Below are 20,595 nucleotides of genomic sequence, written 5' to 3'. Positions count from 1 at the left end.
TAGACAAAAGGTTAAGTTTTTTAAAGATTTTATTTATTTATTTGAGAGAGAGAGAGAAAGTGCAAGCAGAGGGAGGGGCAGGAAGAGAGGAAGAGAGAATCAGAAGCAGACTCCCTGCTGAGGGTGGAGCTCAACATGGGGCTCGATCCCATGGCCCTGAGATCATGCCCTGAAGTGAAATCAAGAGTGGGAAGCTTAACTGACTGAGCCACCTGGCGCCCCACAAAGGAATAAATTTTTAAGTAGTTTCATTAAAATAACAAATCAAAGTACAAAATAGGCAACAACAGAAATATACTATTTGTAAATGTTTCTAATGGAACTAATATAAGTTATGACTAAAGAAATACTGTGCCTGGCAAATTAGTTAAAAAAAAGATTTGGAATTGCATAAAAATCAATCTCTTTATTATTTCTCACTCTTGTGGTTAAAAATTGCTTTAATAAGCTTGGTTACTAATATTATGCACCAAACTTTCCTCACTATTTTTGGCTATTTTCAAAAAAGGAGAAGCCATCATCAAAAAACCAAACATTTGCCATTATTAAAGACACTTATTGGAGCCATAAATCAAAAGAGGTAAGCCAAAAATGTTTCTTTGTTTATTTAGTCATTTAACAGTTATTGATAGACCTACTATATTCCAGGTACTTCATTGTGTGTTATAGGTACCCACAGGAAAAAGAAAACAAAAACAACTTGATTTTAGATTTTTTTTTTAATTTTCAAATTTTATTTTCTATGTGTCAACATTGTTAATACAGACTTTAATCTGATAATCAAACTATTGATTATTTCCATTTGTAACTGGCTAAATCAGAGAAAAAAAATTAAATTAATTTCAAATATATGCCACCAAAAATAACTATTCACTTAATGCAGTCTTATCTATTTTACATCAAAATATTTTTCTTCCCCAAATAAAGATTCTAAGATAAATTCAAGATTCCTTTGAATGAAAAAGAAGTACACCTTCTAACACAGTGAGCTTACAAAACAATGCAGGGTATTGCTAGGCACACTTACTGTAAGAGGAAAGTATGTCCAATGAAAGGGAAATTTAAAACATGACCTTAAACTGTTTTGAAAAAATTTAACAAGGTCTTTACTTCATTTACTTTTAGCTACACCATAAATACTGGAAGAGAAATTGGACTGTCTTTAATGGAAAAAATTTCTTTTATCATAAAGCAAAATTACGAATCGTTCCCTTTGGCTCCTTATTCTAATCCTCCTTCACTGTGTTGAAGAGCTGTTGAGTTCTTCCAGATTTTTGGTTAGGCAGGTGGTTTCCAGGCTGACTGGCCTTTTGAGCTAGGTAGTTCCTGCACAGTGTTCCAATCACTGGATCTGTGACTTGTCCCACTTTGAAAATGATCTGGGCCAGTTCATGTTTCACCCATTTTGCTCGTGGAACAGGTAGAGATTTGAGAAGCACAATATCTCCAACTATGAACTGCTGAAGAGCATCGTGAACAAAGTAGGTTTTTTTGCTTATTAAAATATTTTAATAAATAGGGATCCAAAACAAGCCTGGTCACTCTCGCGCTGTTTTTTGCATTGCTGTTCCAATCACCTTCCCCGGGATCCCTTTGGCATGGACGGATGAACGAACAATCCTTTGGTACATAATGGAATGTTGATAGAGAAATATCTGTTTTGGACTAGAAGGTAAGGGTAACTTGAAGTCCAGAATCTGAACTTATCCCTTGCTTCATCCCTCTCTTCCTTCCTTTTCTTTCTCTCCCTGTCTCTTTCTTTCCTTAGGTTTTGGGGCAGGGACTGCAGGGAGGGTCACAATCCAACTGTACTTAAGGAAGAGTATTCTGTCAATATTATGTAAAATAGTGATGGAGACTAAAAGCAGGAGACAATTCAGGGTATTATTTATAGGTGTAAGAGAAAATGATAAAGAATTACATATGACAGATGTTGGAGAGAGCGACTCAGAGGGACTTGTCAGCTGATGGTATGCAAGCTTAAAAGAGAAATGAGTCAAGGAAGTGATTCAAGGATAACTGACACTTCAAACCTGGAACCACAGGAGTAAATGAAAACACCAACAGAGTATGTAGACAAAAGTCAGAAGTTCCAAGGAAAGATAAAGAAAAATTTATGGGAAAGTTTTAATGTGATGGAAGGAAATGAGGAAACATCAAAGAGGCAACCAAGGAGTGATCAGTGAGACTAGAACAAGAAGTATAACAGAATCCTAGGGAAAGAGACAGTAAAAGAGAGCCATTTTTGTGTCAGAGCAAAGAGCAAGCCCCAGAGGGAGAAGAATATTATCTACAAATGGCAGCTACAATGTATGATCTAAAATGTCCAATTTTCAACAACATCAAAAATGAGATATACAAAGAAACAGGAAAGTGTGACCCATTCAAAGGAAAAATAAATCAGGCAATAGAAATTGCCTTTTAGAGAACCAGATGTTGGACTTACCAGACAAAGACTTCAAAGCAGCTTCTAAATATGCTCAATTTATAAAGGATTATAGGAACTTGATGACAATGCCTTATCTAAGGAAATATCAATAAAGAGAAAACATTTTTAAAAAGTGGAAATTCTGGGGTTGAGAAGTCTGAACTGAAATGAAAAATTCATATCACGGTGCAAAAGTAGATTTGAGCATGAGAAGAAAGAGTCAATCAATTTGAATGTAGATCAGTAGAGATCACACAATGTAAAGAACATAGAGAAGAAATAATTAAGAAATATGTACATGACCTCAGAGAAATGTAATACACCATAAATATACCAACAGGTGTGTACTGAGAATATTAGGAGAGAAGAAAGAAAAAGGAGAAAAAAATTTGAAAAAAATATATCTGAAGACTCCAAAATTTGATTAAAAGAAGCATTAATCCACACATCCAAAAATTCAGTGAACTCCAATTCAAAAAATTTAGTCCAATTCTGGATAAACACAGAGATCCACACCCAAACCCAGCATAGTCAATATGTTGAAAGACAAAGAGAAAGAGAAAACTTTGAAAGAGAAGAAAATGACTCATTATATATAATTAAGGGGACTATCAATAATAGAACAGCTGATTTTCTATCAGAAACAATGGTGGCCAAAGGCAGTGGTAAGACATATGTAAGATCCTGAGGGTGGGGAGTGGGGAACTATCAGTCATCTTTCAACAGTCTTTCAAAAATGAAGGTGACATTCCCATAACATAAATAACATTCTGAAATAAACAAAAACTGGGAGAATTTGTTTCTAGTAGACCTGCCTTACAAGAAATATTGAAATTCTTCAGGCTGAAAAGCAAGTGACCAAACAGTACTTCGAATAAATCCACATGAAAAAATGAGGACCTCTGGAAAAAAAAGTATGTAGTAATTATAAAAGACAAATTAATTTGATTACTTTTTCTTTTCATTGACTTAAAAAATACTTCAATGAATTGTGGGGTTTATAATATATAGAAATGTGTTATTTTTGAAAATAGCATGACAAAAGAGGCAGGTGGCAACAAGTTGTAAAGCTCTGTTGTATTAAGAGAATGACACTAGAAAGTATCCATAAGAAGAAACAAAGAGAACTAGAAAGGGTAATTAAGAAAATTAAAGTAATAAATTCTATAAATGTATTATTGCTCTGCTTTCTTTTTTTTTTAGCTTTTTCAAAAGATGATTATATAAAGTAATAATAAAAGTTTGCTTTTGAATTCTTCATAGATGTAGATGCAATATGTATACACTAATAGCACAAGAAAGGGAAGAGAAACTAGGAGTAAAATTTCTAAATCCTTCTGGAATTAGTATAAATATAGTGTGATAAGTAGATGAACTTTTTTTAAAGATTTATTTATTTATTTTAGAGAGAGAGAGAGAGCGAATTCACAAACAGGGGGAAGGTTTAGTGGGGGAGGTAGAGAGAGAATCTCTAGTAGACTCCCTGCTGACCAAGGAGCCCAGTGGGGGCAGATCCCAGGACCTGAGATCATGACCTGAGCTGAAATCACCTAGCCGACTGAGTCAGGCACCCCAGTAGATGAACATTTTAAGCCCTAGAGCAACCACCAAGAAAATAACTGAAAAGGTAAATATAGCTAATAATCATTAAAATAACTAAAATTTTATGCTACCAAATATCCACTTAGTGCAAAAGAATGCAGTAAAAGAAAGGCACAGAAACATTTTGATGTCTTTTTAGAGATCAGGCACATGGGAATAGAAGCAAAAAGGCAGTGGTATATCCAACTTTATAAATAATAACACTAACTATAAATGGATTAAACAATCCAATTAAAAAAGATTGCAAAAATCAGGATCCAATATTATGCTGTCTCCAAGAGACACACTTAGATTTAAACATAAAAATAGGTTGAGAGTAAAAGCATGGAAAGAGATATACCATGCAAATAGTAACCATAAGAGTTGGAGAGCCTAAAGTAGTATGAGACAAAACTATTATAAAACAAAAATGTTCCTAGAGATAAAGAGGGATATTTTACAAGGATAAAAGAGTTGCTTCATCTGGAAACCATTTCAATTATAAAGAGATATGTACCTATCATAACAAAATTATTTATAATATTTAAAAATTGCAAACCATTCAAATATCCATCAACTGATGAATGAGTAAAGAAAATATGGAACATCTATAAAATGAATTTTGGGAAAGGAGAACAATAAAAAGAAGAATGAAGTACTCACATGGATGAACATTGAAAACATTGAAATGAAAGGAGCAAGACACAAAATACCATATATTTAATGTGCATACTTTTATGTAGTTGTATACATTTATATAACAAGCAAATATATAGAAACAGGAAATAGATTAGTCACTACCTAGACCTTGGGAAGGAGGGAGTGAGGAAGAGAATGGGGAATGCTAATGAGTAAAACGTTTTCTATAGGTGAGATGAAAATATTCTAAATTTAGATTGTGCTGATGGTGGCACAACTCTGAATAAACACAAATGGGCAAACTGTATGGTATCTGAAGTATATCTCAAAGTTGTTAAAAAAAAAAGATGAGGCAATGGCCGTGAATTTGCTGGTAACCAATATCTTTAGTAAGACTTAACTTCAAAAAAATTGTGAAGGAGGCAGCTAGCCTTTTCCTTTCTGGGGCCCATCCTTAAGAACTATCCAGGGAGCGATTGCTTCTCTGGTCTCTGGTTTACTCAAGGCCCCTGATGGAGTGTCCCACCCCATAATTGAGAAGAACAAGAACTGCAATATATTTAATAAGCAAATGCATGTAGCATGAATGGTGCAATTGCCTTACATATATTATTCAATGTTAATCTCAGAAAACCATATGAAGTAGTTATTCTCACTTCATTTTATTCTTACAGATAAGGAAACTGAATACAAAGATGTGTTAAATAACTTACCCAAGGTTATGGGATAACAAGGCCAGAGTCAGTAATCAAATTCAACTCAAATATGAATGCATCATGTTATACAGCTTTACTGAATGTAGCACAATTTGAACCTTCTTCACCTGTGAAATCAACCTCCTCATCTTTTGTGATAATTGCTTCAATTTACTGAGCATTTACTATGTACTGGGCACTATTCATTCACATATGTCACATATGTTGGTATTCCCAACGACCTTATGAGATGGGCGTTATACGCTATTTTAGCAATGAGCAAACTATGGCTCAGAGAGTTTAAGGAGCTTACCCAGTGGGTAAGTGATGTAATATACTTGAAACATTAGCACTATTTTTTCCTTGACCTGACACTGGATCATTTTTCTATATGTTATTCAGCGTAGTGTTCTTGGAATAAACTAGAGGGATCAGTGGAGAGGTGGAAAGAATGAATCATAAGAACTGGACTTTTATCTCTTCGGCAGAGTTTCTCTTCAGGGAATCTGGTTACTCCCTTGTGTGGGTGTTAGGCTCAAACAAGCAAATTATATAAAATGTCTTTGAACACCATGAAGTGCTATAAAAATATAAGGCATTATTAATATAAACTAGGTCAGAATCAGTAAATTCATAAAGTTTTATAATACCTTCCTGGCTCATTAAGGTAGCAGTGTGGTTTTAAATCAATAATTTATAGGGTAGTGAGGCGGTGTGGGTCGACGTGGGAGAACAGAGTGTCAGGGTCTGAAAACTCCAATCTGTAACTGCTACCAATGTGCAGTATAACCTTAGGCAGGTCCCTTATCATCTATATTTGCAAAATTATGAACATATTACTGACCTATTTTATAGAACTTTTATGAAGAGGCTCTGATAAAAAGTGATTATAAAGCACCTTGCAAGTAGAACTGTATATAAAACTGTTCTAGCCTAGTTCATGAGTTTTACTTAAACCTTCATTTCAATAGCTGGAATTTTTAAATTCCAAAATTTAAGCTTGAAAAGATGGAAAATTGATTACTGCAATTAAGAGAGCCTTTGGGCTGATTTTTAGAACAATATTTTTACCTTTTCAATTATCTGGTGCCATGGCTCTGAAAGTAATTCGGTAATAAAGGTCTTACAATTAATATATGACCAGATATTTTATGGCATTTAAAATAAAATAATGGGGCTATGCATACTTCATAGTGACTCATTTCTACATAGTGGGGTTAAACAAATTACTGTGGTTATAGAACATAATTCTGAAAGAAAGTGTATTTATTTCCAAAGCTTTCAGTGAGAGTGGGTAGTAAATTGTAATTTGAAATAAAGTTCTCTGTTGAGTCCACAATTCAGATGAACTATACTGCTAATTGTTTTGTATAAACTGCTATGATAATAATGGTGGCTCTAATGTAATGGGAACTCTGTGCTCCAGCTGAAAGCACCTTCCTTACATTTGATCCGCAGTTTAACAATGAGATATCCAAGTCATGTGGCAAAATACTCAGATGAATGAGATATCCAAGTCATGTGGCTCTAATGTAATGGGAACTCTGTGCTCCAGCTGAAAGCACCTTCCTTACATTTGATCGGCAGTTTAACAATGAGATATCCAAGTCATGTGGCAAAATACTCAGATGAATGGGTGTCTTGTGTGAGTATAGACTCTGGTTTTTCTAAAATAAGGCAACACTACTATCCTTTGTCATCCTTCTGTTTCATCATTTAACAGATCCTTCTGGCGATAAGATGAATTTCATCTAATCCTACAATAACAGTTCTCAAAATATGGATTCTAGACCAGAAACATCAGCATCAATTAGGAATTTGTTAGAAATGCAAAATTTCAGTCCTCACTCTGGACCTACTAATTCAGAAACTGCCTTTTCAGTAATCCTGATGCAAGCTAATGACTGAGAACCACTATCAGAAAAACTGAGGTTCCAGATTTTCACTCCTTCATCAAGTATTTAAAGCACCTAGTAGATGCCAAGCACATAGTAGTTTGGGGAGAGTGATTTTGGTATTTGTCTGATCTATTGATTGGTCTGGACATAAAGGAAGATTCAAACAAGGGCCTAGGTATGAAGAATTTGAACTTAATGTTTTAAGAACTAATGGTTTACAAGGAGACAAGAAATAGTCCAAGGTGAACACTAAGGATGGAGTTCCCATTGGCAATCATATAGCTTCCTGGAAACACTGGTGTCTACTGGGATGAGAGGGGATGAAACTGTAGGGAATGCAGACCCAGAACTCAGAGATAAGAGGTATCATATCAATAAAATGTCTTCAGGTGTATAAACCAGGCTAGTCTTCTATTGCCTCTTACATTGCTCCAAGATCATACAAGTCCAAAACTATTAAGTTTTCTTTTGGTTCTGGTAGCAGTAATGTATGTGAAAAGTGAGATTAACACTGTCTTCTTCATAGGGTTGTCAAAGTCAGAGAGCAAAGGGCCTGACCTGTAAAGGTGTGGCAGACACTGCTGATTACCGATGGATATTGATTTTCTCTTCTTCTTCTCTTCTTCTTCTTTTTAAACACCTCACCTGGCCTAAAACCACATTATGCCTGCATTGTGGTAGGTGTAACCGTGTTAGTGAAGTTTGGACATCAATTGTGGCACTTCTGGTCATACTACTAAAAGAAAGAAGTGAGCCTGGATTGCTCGTGCCTTTTCTCCTCCCCCTGGATGGAAAATGACAAAAATAGACCCAGAGATGGAAGCTGGATTTTGTGTGCTTCAGAACCTCCTTGCCTCCTGTAGCCCGCTCCCTTCATTGGACTGTTCAGTGAGAGAAGCATGAACTCCTGTGTTAAGCCATTGTGTTTTTAATTTTATTGCAACAATTTAGGGTGTCCCCTAATTCAGCATCATCAGGGACTCCTGTTAATATGTAGTTTGTGGTTCAGTATGTCTGGGGTGGGGCCCAAGATTATGCATTTCTAATAAGTTCCCAGGTGGTGCTGATGCTGGTGGTCTGTGGACTGTACTTTGAGGAGCATGACCTTGAATAATGCATTTGGCATTTAATTTTTCTTTTCTCTTTGTCTTACTTCAGGCTACTATAATAAAGTACCATAGACAGGGTGGCTTATAAACAACAGAAATTAGTATCTCATAGTTACGGAGGCTGGAAGTCCCAGACCAAGTTTGTAGCAAGGCGTGGTTCTGGTGAGGGTCTTGTCCCTGGTTGAGACTGCTGACTTCTCACTGTATCCTCACACGATGGAAAGGAAGTGAGAGCTAGTTCTTTGACCTCTTCTTATAAGAGCACTAATCTTATTCATGAGGGTTACACCCACATGATTTATTACCTCCTAAAGGCCTCACCACTAAATACCCCATTTTGGGGGTTAGATTTCAACTATGAATAATTGGGGAAGGGGGCATTCAGTCCATATCACTGTCCTTTCTGAGGCCTTATCAAGTAGGTGGCTCTTTTACATTTCAATTAAATGTCACCAAGTGGTCCTCATAATGTAAAGAGAGATGATTGACATAAACCAAGAAAGGTTGAATTGCTGGGTCCTTAATTCCTGTAACTAGTTAGTGCTCTGTGCTAGTGAAGACAAATTGGCCTACATAGTAATACTTGTTCCATAACTTATTATAAAACTAAAATATAGTTTCATGATAACATTGTACTCAAACTTTGCTTAGCCGGAGCTCAAACGTGTGCTTGAGGTCAAAAGAGGGAATGGCGGATCATCCCTGCTCCCCTGCCCCCACCCGAGAGCAGCTCACGGCATGCTCTTTGTTGTGTTGGGTCTTTGGCATTATGATCAGATATGAGAAAGCACAAATAGGTGGTCTTATTGGACCCCCTCCCAAGGAAGAAGGATTTCCTTGCTCTTCCTCGTGCCTCTCCCCTACTTCAGCCATGTGGCTTGGCTGGGAATGAGTCTTATGTGGAAATGAAGAGTAAATTTAGGGGTGCCTGCCTGGCTTAGTCAGTAGAGCATGCGACTCTTAATCTTAGAGTTGTGAGTTTGAGCCCCACGTTGGGTGGAGAGATTAGTTAAAAATAAAATCTTAAAAAAGGAAAGTCAATTTATAATTTTTATTCCTATGTGCACATTCTTTTTTATGGTAACTGGAGCAGACCTCTTAAAAAATTGCTAGTGTGTTTTCAATCTGCAAAGAAGGAAGGAGGCAGAAAGCTCTTGTTTTCTTCCTGCCTAGTTACTTCCGTGTTCTGTGGAATTTCTCATAGGCAAAATTCAAGTTGGTGTCTATGCAGTATGGTTTCAGGGGCATTTGAAAGCTCTTCTCTCAAAAAATGACCTCATTTGCACAGCAATATTTTCATGCCAAAAGAATGACTTTTGGGGGGGGGGTATGGGTATTGACCTCAGGATCATGGTGTTTCTAAGGATTTGTGTATAGGAGTCAGTTTAGGTACAAATTCACTAAAATTATGCGTAATATTTTATGTTTCGGTGTAAACATTCATTTCTCTTAAGAGAAAACTCTTAGTTTTCATTACGTTCCTAAAGGTGCTTGTGGTTCAAAAACCTCTGAAGAAGCAGAGACATTTTACTGAAGGGGTTGAGATATTACCCAACTATACATTAGCAGGAATCAATTTAAGATAACTTATTGATTATAATTTTTGATGAGAAGAGAGCATTAGAATTCTACTTCATGAGGAAACTGACAGGGAAAATATGTGGTAGGAAGAAAAAGACTGACGCTTTAGTTTTATAATTTTGCCCATGAATGGAAGAGGAAACAAATAGACTGCTCCCTCTATTTCAGACCCTTATTACTTTAACCTGAACAATTACGACCTAAGCCTAGGTTGTCTACACCTTGATTTTCTTCCATTCATGCTGTACGTTCAAAAATAGCATATTGGGACTCTTCCTTAAAATACTACTTTCATTGTTTTGTTACTCTGCTCAAAAATTCTTCTGCCATCCTTGTGGCTGCTAAATAAAATCCCGTCACCCTAGCCTGAGATTCCGAATTCTCTATGATTGTGACCGAACAACAATCACCCTGTTACCTATTGCTCCTACCTCCTCCAAATATCTTAAGTTTTAACTAAGCTTAACACATGTCATTTTCCAGACAACCTGTGTTTTTCAGTTCCTATACCTTTGCCAATATGAGGATTGTATCACCATGTCTTCTCTTCCTAAATCCCGATTATCCAGATAATCTTTCCTGAGGTGCTACATTGTTCTGTTGTAGTGTTGGTCAATCTGCACCTATGTGTTTTCTGGGACTCCCTTTCCTGGGAAGTTCTAGGATAGATTTGGTCAAAGAGATTAGTGAGATTTGAGAGATGAAAGTGAGGCAGCAGCCACTACCCTTTGGAGGTCTTTGCAGCAGTCAGGATAAATTATAGATACAGAATTTCCTGGGAGGAAGGGATAGCCAGATACTTAATGGTGGTTGGAACACTTTGGCCTACTTTCCTCAGATATGGTAGCCCTTTTTTCTTTTTCTTTCTTTCTTTCTTTCTTTCTTTCTTTCTTTCTTTTTCTTTCTTTCTTTCTTCTTTCTTTCTTCTTTCTTTCTGAAGATTTTATTTATTTATTTTGAGAGAGAAAGAGCAGGAGGAGGGGCAGGGCATAGGAAGAGGGAGAGAGAAAATCTTAAGTAGACTCCTCACTGATCACGGAGCTCGATCTCACCGACCCTGAGATCATGTCCTGAGCTGAAATCAAGAGTGGGGCACTTAACTGACTGAGCCACCCAGGCACCCCAGCAGTGCTTTGATCTTATTTGAACAGACCTTATACTGGTTTTGGATTTGCTGTCCCTGACCACAAGGCTTCTGCCCAAAGCATCATTCAGGAGAGAAAGAATGACTTATTTATTATCATAGATTTCTGTACAATATTGGTCTTGACCAAGAACTGATTTTACAGTCAATTAGATCTGCTCATAGAATTCACTGGCCATGGTAACATGTTTCCCAATACTTTAAACCAAATAGCTTTATAAAATAGTGGAATGGCTTTTATTAAGGCTCAGTCATGGCACCAGCTGGATGAGAACATCTTTTAGGACAGGGAAAATACCCTTCAAAATGAACCAGTAACCAATATTCTACTGTTTCTTTCATTGCTAGGAATCATGGCTTTGAGATACAGGGATGGAAATGGGAATGTCCTCTCTCACTGTTACATTTAATTATCCACTAATAAAATTTTGGGGTTCTTGTTTCATTGTCTGAAATTCCAAGAGAGAACATAGCAATGGTTCTGTTAAATTGGAAGCTAAGACTGCTATCTGAACTCATAGTAGTGACCCAGTATTCAAAGAAGGGGGTTATTTTACTGAATGGCATGATTGGTTGATCTTTGAAGGGGGAAATCAGGTTGCTAGTCCACATGAGGGCAGATAGGAGTATACATAGATTGCATATGTTCCTTTAGGGCACTTAATATTTTCATGTTCTGTGATAAAAGGTAATGCATAAATACAATATCACAATGCAGGCTGAAGCATTAATGGGCCAAGAATGAAGGTTGGAGTCACCCCAGTTGTCAAGGAACCATGACCAGCTGGCTTGGTCGGAACCAGCGTGAGTCAAGTGAGGCACCCACCTCAGGCATACAACTTAAGGGAACACTACAAAATTCAGGAATACAGATAAACCATATATTAATCCAATATTTAAAAAAAATCAGAATTACTGCAAGATGTCCATGATGAAAAAAATATCAACATTTTAAATAAAGATCGGATCTGACCCTAAACTCACCTCACTGACAGCACCCTTCCAGTTCTCATATAGAGTCGTGCTGGGTTGTTCTATTGCCAACTTGGTCAAGCTGGGAATTATGCTTTCTGTATCCCCTTCACTGTAAGATGTCAGGTAAGAGTTGGCCAGGGAGGGATTTGATCAAGATTTGGGAGGCCGAAGTGAAGCAGGAGACATTATTCCCGGAAGGTATTTGCTCTCAGGACAGATGAAGAAGCAGCTGGTGGCTTGTAGCTTGTCTCCTTTTTCTCCTCTGCCAGCAGCTCTTGTTTCTATCTGCAGCCCCAAGTTTCACACCTGACATTTGCCCTTAGACCCACAGAAATCTGTTTACCCAGAGGCACTTCCTAGAGACCTCTCAGTGAGCTTCCTTTTCTCAAAATGAGCAGAGAGCTTTAGGAGGACTGGTTAGTGCCTTCTTTTCTAAAACGGGAACTCCACCTTCCAGACACTTGTTTTCCCAGCAACACCTCCCATTACATAGGTCTTATTATTTTAATAATTCCCTTATTCCTTTGCATTGAAAGTGACTCTGCTTAACTGTCTAAACACTGACGGATAACTTGATTTTTCTCAGAAGTGCCACAAATCTGAAGTTCATTCTCTGAAAAACTTGGAGCCAGACATGTTTTGGCATTCAGATTAGTTTGCTTTTTAGAAAGACAGTATGGTACATGCATCATGTAATATTTACAGTTTTATAGTGGCATGTAGGACAGTACCTCGAATTTGAACTCAGTCATCTCTTATCCTCTCCGTGTCTCAGTTTCTGTATCCGTAAAATTGAGATGGTAGTACCTTCCCCTGAAGTGTTACTGTATGAGTCTCTTGCTTGTATAATGCTTACAAAGCATTTAGCACAGTGCCTACTTGTATTTAGTACTTAGTAGTCATAGCTGTGATTATTATTTTGCTGTATCCCTATTTAATTAGACCCTTATCGAATGGAGTGCCTACTTTATGGTAAATGCTGATAGCATTCAGAAGATACCAGCTTTATGTAGCTTGATATTTTAAGAGGAATTTTGATTTGGGGTGTGAAAATCTAGAGACATTCATAAATGTCGCAAGAAAAAGTCCTTGTTCTGCTCCTTTTCTGGGTGGGTCCCAGTCTCTTGGACATTTTTAAGGATTAAGAAAACAATCTAAGAATTCCCAGATTGTACCAACCCAAAGCAAACTTAAATAGACAACCAGGATAGTAAGACCCTACCTTCCCAAGTATTACTGAGCACCTTCGATGAGAACAGTTTAATTTGTGGATAAACCAATAAAGGAGACAAAGAAAACTTAGTTTATAGTCTAATACTGGCATAACAAGTATGTTGCATCAGAACAAAGTGTCTACTCTAAATGCTTTATTAAGAAGGCTTCTAAAGCAGTCCATAGTTGATAAAAAAAAAAATTAAGTGATGAATTAGCAATGCCAGCCAAAAATGAACATAGAAATAGGAGTGGCAGCAGGCATGACTCATACTTGCTGTTGCCCATCTAATCTCTAAGATTCAGTGACATCACTATACATTTCTAAAGATTAGCTACTCAATTCTCTATAATACTTGATTGAGAAAAATAGGATAACAAACATGTTGGCAAGCAAGGCTTTTTTCTCCTTATAATAATAGTTAAGTACATCAGCTGTTGATAAACATATGTTAGCATTTACCTATTCATTCTGTTGGAGAAAACTGGATAACTCTTAAGTGTTTTGCCCTCCAGGCTTACATTAAAAGTTAATTATCACCACGTGGGACAGGCCTCCAGAGGCCATGGCATCCTTGAACTAGTATCAGCAAAACGTGCATCTCACATTAGACCCTGAGTTGCTTACCTTTCACAATAGAATGCTTTCTCCTTGAGTGAATGCTTACGAGTTAAAACCACATAACTTTCTGAGTAGTGAGTTGAAGAAGGACAACTTCAAGCACTTCATTATGTAGTTAAGGACAAGGGCACCACAAGAGACATTGGGCATCAGATATAAATGTAGAGCTGTAATTAACTATACTGGGTAATCCAAAATCTAGTGTGTGTGCATATGGGTGTGTATCTCTGTCTGTGTCTGTCTCTCTCTTATAAATGTATTTCTTCATCTTGGTTCTCTGTGCAAATGTGCCATGGGTACTTATGGTCTAATAGTAGCCATCAGGAACACAGATAGTTTAAGTAGAGATGCAATAAAAGGTGCTTTAATAGGCCCTGGCTCACTCTTGTCCCTAAATCCCTCTTTGACTTCCTTGCAAAAGACCCTTGATTTTTTCTATCAAATATTAATCTCTCAATCCATGAAATAGAAGCAGCCTGTGCATGAACCAATGATGAGCATATTTCAAGACCAATTCTAATTTATGCATCTGAGGTCAACAATTAAATTTAAAACAGAAAAGCCTAAAGTTGGGGTTGCTTTGGAGCCTACCAAGACCACAACATACCATCCACTGTTACTGTACGTACACATTGGTTCATTGATTCATCATTTATTTAGAGTTCAGGTTATTTTTTGATGTGTTTAGTTTTTTTTTTAATAATTTTTATTTTGTTATATTAGTCACCATATAGTACATCCCCAGTTTTTGATGCAATGTTCCATGATTCATTATTTGCGTATAACACCCAGTGCATCATGCAATATGTGCCCTCCTTAATACCCATCACCGGCCTATCCCAGTCCTTCACCCCCCTCCCCTCTGAAGCCTTCAGTTTGTTTCCCAGAGTCTACAGTCTCTCATGGTTCATTACCCCTTCTGTTTACCCCCCCCTTCATTCTTCCCTTCCTTCTCCTAATGATCTCCCTGCTATTCCTTATGTTCCACAAATGAGTGAAACCATATGATAATTGTCTTTCTCTGCTTGACTTATTTCACTTAGCATAATCTCCTCCAGCCCCGTCCATGTTGCTGCAAATGTTGGGTAATCGTTCTTTCTGATGGCTGAGTAATATTTCATTGTATATATGGACCACATCTTCTAAATCCAGTCATCTGTTGAAGGGCATCTTGGCTCCTTCCACAATTTAGCTATTGTGGACAATGCTTCTATGAACATTGGGGTGCATATGGCCTTCTCTTCACTACGTCTGTATCGAAGTGTTTAGTTTTTTTTCTTCCCCCAATCTGACTATAAATCATTTGAGGGCATTTTTCTGTACAGTTCTATAGTAGCGCACAGGGTAATATTTTATGTTTGGGATATTGCAGAGAATGTTAAGTGTCCTGTAATCCCTGGAAACTCATTTAGTAGTCTGGAACTTTATGGATTATGCAGTTGCTCTCCTGAGAGTCTATGTTTCCTACACTGGCTGCTGGTTGAGATGCTTTGAGATATCAGTGTCGTCTTTGTATGGGCCAATGGTTATAACCTCTTTAAAAGATAAAACTACTGATAGAGAATGATCAGATGGTTACCAGAGAGGAGAAAAGTGGGGAGATGGGTGTAAGAGGAGAAGGGGATTAAGAATATACTTATCTTGATGAGCACTGAGCAATAATATGGAACTGTGGAATCACTGTATTGTGCACCCAAAACTAACACAGCAGTATGTGTTAACTACCCTGGAATTAAAATTTTTTAAAAAGGGAGGACCAGTATGGGATTTCAAGCACTTTATTTAAAAAAAAATTTTTTTAGTAAATCTGACAATTTTATTTTATTTTTTAAACATTTTTTAATTTAAATTCAATTAATCAACATATAATGTATTATTGGTTTCAGAGGTACAGGCCTGTGATTCATCAGTCTTATATAATATCCAGTGCTCATTACATCACATGCCCTCCTTAATGTCCATCACCCAGTTACCCCATCACGCTACCTTTCTCCCCTCCAGCAACCTTCAGTTTGTTTCCTATAATTAAGAGTCTCTTATGGTTTGTCTCCCTCCCTGGTTTTGTCTTGTTTTATTTTTTCCTCTCTTTCCCTATGATCCTCTGTTTTGTTTCTTAAATTCCACATGTCGGTGAGATCATATGATAATTGTCTTTCTCTGATTATTTCACTCCGCATAATATCCTCTAGTTCCATCCACATCATTGCAAACGGCAAGATTTCTTTTTTTGATGGCTGCATAATATTCCATTGTGTGTGTGTGTGTGTGTGTGTGTGTGTGTGTGTATCACATCTTCTTTATCCATTCATCTGTCAATGGACATCTGGGCTCTTTCCATAGTTTGGCTATTGAAGACATTGCTTCTATAAACATTGGGGTGCAGGTGTTCTTTGGAACACTATATCTGTCTTTGGGGTAAATACCCAGTAGTGCAATTGCTGGGTCATAGGATAGCTCTATTTTCAACTTTTTGAGGAACCTCCATACTGTTTTCCAGAGTTGCTGCACCAGTTTGCATTCCCACCAACAGTGTAGGAGGGTTCCCCTTGATCCACATCCTCCCCAACATCTGTTGTTTCCTGACTTGTTAATTTTAGTGATTCTGACTAGTGTGAGGTGGTATTGCATTGTGGGCAAGCACTTTATTTTGCCAAGTGAGAATTTTAGAAAAATCATCTATTTTGGAAAAGGATACTTTAATATTAAAAAAAGAATGACAATGAATAAATTTGGCTTTATGCAAAAAAAAAATAACACTACTGAAATGCATTTATAAAAGGTTGCCTTTGTTTTTGAACTAAAAGAGAGGCCTACCTGGGTTGAAAATATTAGTAATAGTCTTCAGCTAGTAAAGAAAGTTTTCATACTGAAGCTTACACTTTAATATAAAGCAACTTGAAATTGTATGCTCAATAATATAATATATCCTAATAATTTAGGAGAATGGGACTTATTACCATCATTGTCATCCTGTAAAGAATACCTAATGTCCATACATCTGTTTTCACTTACAGCTCCTTTGAATTTACTTCAACCTTTATAAGCATGGTATTTAATGAATGCATGTGTTCAATGATAATTATTAAGTCTATACAAACATTCTATGAATGGTTCAGTATTTTTTTTTTGTAATAAATTTAATGTGAGTTGGGGACCAGGGATCATACCTGTTTAATTCACTAAGTTCATTATCAAGTGTATAGAGAATCTTGATAAATGTTTTGATGAAGATGCTACATTCCCAGAATGAGGAAGGGGGACCATTAAAGCATTTCAAAGGGGGACATTAAATAATTATAGTGGAAGATGGTAATAATGGCTATATATGCAAGAGAATAAAATGGAATAAGAGAAAACAAAGAGGATAAGAAAATAACTCACACAAGGAATTGAATTGGACCAGTAAAACATCTGAAAATCTACTACTCGCATCAGTGTCAAAAATTCCAAAGTGAACAGGTGACCTGAGCATGCTGCTGACATCCATCTTCACACCCTCTTGGTCTATAAAATCCTTCTTTAGCTTCCTTGAACAAAGACACCACGGTGGGCTACACAAGGTGTAGCAAAGGAAAGGAAAGCTGTTCCGTCTCCTCTGCATGCATTAGTCATTTTCTTCCTCTGAGTCTGTGTCTTAATTGCCTTGCCTGTCTTATTAGATTGAAAACCCACTGGGTTGGGACCATCGCTACTAAGGTGTGCAGCACTAAGCTTGGCAGGTGATCAGCGCTCAATAAATGTCTATTGCTACCATAAACCAATGTATAAATCTCAGCAATAGGCATAATAATGGACCTGACAGATTAATGCCCAGGGCTATTTTTGTACAGCAGCATGGGCTAGCCAAATCAAAATCAGACATCTCACATTCAATTCTTCTCAGTTTTGCATGTAATTCTCAGCCTTCCACATTTTTGTCCTGTGACAGACAGGAAGAAACGAGTCAACTTTTTGACATAATTGAATTAAGAATCATTCTTCCTTTCCCAACTTTTTTTGTTTGTTTGTTTGTTTCTCAAATGCTATTGACCCATTATGTAGATGCCATTGCTTTTTTAAATTATTGATAGAGTGGTTCCAAATGCGGCAGCAGGTGTTTTATATGGCATTTATACTCAATATTTCAAGTCGTCTTCCTTGTGGGGGATTTTCTCTAGGAGCAAGAAACTGCTTAAGGAAACCACGTAACTGATACTCTGATGCATTCTCTGAGGTGACTAAGAAAGAGTTATTATCAGTTTTTCTCTTTGGATAACAAAATGAACACATGAAGAAATTGAGTGACTTAAGCAAAATCCCCCAGAGAAGCCGTGTGAAACTGAGTAGAATTCTCCTGAAATAAGAGCTCTTCACAGAAAGATAGGGTTGTTTCTTGGGGTCACTGAAGCTTTTTACAGTCATAAAAAAATGCAATAAGCTTCAAATTCCACTTTTTCCTTACATGAACTAGCAGCTTTGTCTACCTGTGAGATAAGATTTTTTCCCCCATTTTTGCGAAGCTCCCCTGTAGGTGCAATCTACTATAAGTTTCCTTTTCTTCGTTGGATATTTTTATATTTCTGTTCTTGGCCAATGTGTAAAAAGTCACCCAAATTAGATCACCCAAATACGTAATATGATCATGAAATTATTTAAAAATCTCAATAAATATTTTAATCACAATAATTTCTTTCTGTGGCAAGATGATTATAAGTAAAAAAAAATTCGATTAAATAATCTCTACTCGGATCTAGTCTTTTTGAAGATAAGTATGAAAATAAAGCCAGGGTTGACCATATGACCCATCAAGGTTAATAAGAGAAAGCTGGGTATTGAGGGTAGGGCTTGAATGCATAATTAGATCCTATATTGACATAAAAGGAAGAATCTAGGGTTCAAATTTACACTACATAAATCAAGAGGGATTAAAGAGGCAATTGTTTATGTAACTTAGAGACAAAAAAATGCCTGTCTCTATTGTTAAGATATTTCAGGTATTTCTAGAATATTGCCAGCAAATATACCCACCTGTATAGAACACTCCACTAAGCACTTGAAACTCTTTGGGTAGAATAGTAAAGGCAAGGAAAATATTTTCATATAAATATTATTTTACAAAATATATTTGCATAAAAATTTTTTGATTCATAACTTATTCTTTTCAAAAATATTTTCAAAAAATATTTTCAAGTGCTTATAGTGTATCAGGCAGTTAACTAAGCTTTATGTATTAATCTTACTTCTTTTAGCCTCCCTTCCTTCAAAGAAGGTTTATAGTTGCTCCATGTCTTTTGTTTGAAATAGAGATGGATAATTTAACAAGGACTATAGAGGTCTATAATAAAGAAGCCACACAGAAGAAAAAAAAACAAAAAACAAAAAACCTCTGAAACTTGTCCAAAAGGATTTTGAAGTTTATGAGCTTGGGTGACTGGGAGAATGGTGGTACCATTAATGGAAAACAAACAAACAAACAACTCCCAAGTCAGGAGAATAAGTTACTTTTGTAGGAGCACTTAATGACTTCAGTTTTGACTATGATGTGAATATGAGATCATAGTAGAACATTCAGACAGGTGTTAACCTGTCATTATTGTATAGAATAAGATCAGATAGATCATATAGAATAAGATCATCCTGCTTCTATTTTTCCCAGTCCTTATCCAGGTGTCTTTGGACCTAAGAAAAAGTGGGTCAATTGGCACAACTTAGGGGTTATAAGCCACAGTAGATACATGGTGACAGGTTGCCCCAAAATTCCATTTGTCCTTTGTCATATGGGTTTTTTATTTGTTCAGTTTGATTACAGAGGCATTAATCTATCCATAGGGCCCTCTCTACAGAGGCTTCATGGATTTTCCAAGATGAAAATCTTAAACTAGCAGTACCTTTAAACGAGAGTTTATAGCATTGAGTTTATGAATTGTGCCATGCCAAGAGAAACAAAAGAAAAAATGAACTTGTGGGACTTCATCAAGATAAAAAGCTTCTGCACAGCTAAGGAAACAGTCAAAAAAAACTAAGAGACAGCCCATGGAATGGGAGAAGATATTTGCAAATGACACTACAGATAAAAGACTGGTATCCAAGATCTACAAAGAACTTCTCAAACTCAATACACAAGAAACAAATAATCAAATCAAAAAATGGGCAGAAGATATGAACAGACACTTTTCCAATGAAGACATACAAATGGCTAACAGACCCATGAAAAAATGTTCAAAATTATTAACCATCAGGGAAATTCAAATCAAAACCGCATTGAGATACCACCTTACGCCAGTTAGAATGGCAAAAATTGACAAGGCAGGAAACAACATTTGTTGGAGAGGATGTGGAGAAAGGGGATCCCTCCTACATTGTTGGTGGGAATGCAAGTTGGTACAGCCACTTTGGAAAACAGTGTGGAGGTCCCTTAAAAAGTTAAAAATAGAGCTACCCTATGATTCAGCCATTGCACTACTGGGTATTTACCCCAAAGATGCAGATGTAGTCAAGAGAAGGGCCATATGCATCCCAATGTTCATAGCAGCATTGTCCACAATAGCTAAATTGTGGAAGGAGCCGAGATGCCCTTCAACAGAGGACTGGATTAAGAAGATGTGGTCCATATAGACAATGGAATATTACTCAGCCATCAGAGAACGATTACCCAACATTTGCAGCAACATGGACGGGACTGGAGGAGATTATGCTAAATGAAATAAGTCAAGCAGAGAAAGACAATTGTCA

At 36.7% G+C, this 20,595-nt stretch overlaps 1 pseudogene; it reads right to left on the bottom strand.

Moving 5' to 3' along the window:
- Window positions 1-1,237: 1,237 nt before the first annotated feature.
- Window positions 1,238-1,631, bottom strand: LOC100466066 (annotated as a pseudogene).
- Window positions 1,632-20,595: the final 18,964 nt, after the last annotated feature.

This window comes from Ailuropoda melanoleuca, chromosome 19 (assembly GCF_002007445.2).
Source record: "Ailuropoda melanoleuca isolate Jingjing chromosome 19, ASM200744v2, whole genome shotgun sequence".
Taxonomy (NCBI): Eukaryota; Metazoa; Chordata; class Mammalia; order Carnivora; family Ursidae; genus Ailuropoda; species Ailuropoda melanoleuca.
This window is presented reverse-complemented; position numbering and strand designations above follow the sequence as displayed.